The following is a 718-nucleotide window of genomic DNA, read 5'->3' as shown; positions in this document are numbered from 1 at the left end:
ATTGAGTGGGCTCCCCCCTCTCAAAAGGTTCAGAACATGCTTTTTTTTACTATCCCCTTCCGCTAAAGACTATGACCTTGCATCTGAGACAGAAAGCGAGCTGAGATCCCACTTTGTGTCACCCTTAGAAGATGATGAAGCCGGAAAATCAGAGAGGTTTGTTTTGTCGATAAGCCCCAGAACGAGCTAATGATTCCGATTTGAAGCTTTCAGGGGAGATCAAGCTCGTGCCAGTACTTCAAGAAGACAAGATCGAGGAAGGTCTCCGTCTCCATCCAATGAATAAAGTTCAACAAGGCAAGCTGGGCTCTTACAAAAGAGGGAGTCAGCACAGTCAAGGAAGCAATAGCTCACTCATCCCAATAGGGATAATCAACCTCGTTTTTCAAAAACGACTTTTTTGAGGAAGGAACGGGAGAAAGAAAGCAAGAGAGAAAGCAGCGGAGAGAAGAGCAAGATAGGTAGTTGGCTAAAAGAAGTGCCAGTTTGAAACAGAAAGATAGCGAGTTCTTTCAGAGACGAGACCAGGAGCAGTTGGTGGAGACCCGGATCCCTCAGTCCGAGCAGTTAGGCATTGGTAGTCAACCGGAGTCGACAGCTAGAAGAGTGAAGCTTTCAGCAGTTATCTTTCTCGTGACATTGAGGTGTGACGTAGGCATCATGTTCCATTGTTGGAGTGTGAGATTGTGTCATGCCTGCTCCTACTTCAATTAGCGAC

The sequence above is a fragment of the Phalaenopsis equestris genome, unplaced genomic scaffold (genome assembly GCF_001263595.1).
Source record: "Phalaenopsis equestris unplaced genomic scaffold, ASM126359v1 Scaffold000061, whole genome shotgun sequence".
In the NCBI taxonomy this organism is placed as follows: domain Eukaryota; kingdom Viridiplantae; phylum Streptophyta; class Magnoliopsida; order Asparagales; family Orchidaceae; genus Phalaenopsis; species Phalaenopsis equestris.
Note: the sequence above shows the minus strand (reverse complement) of the source record.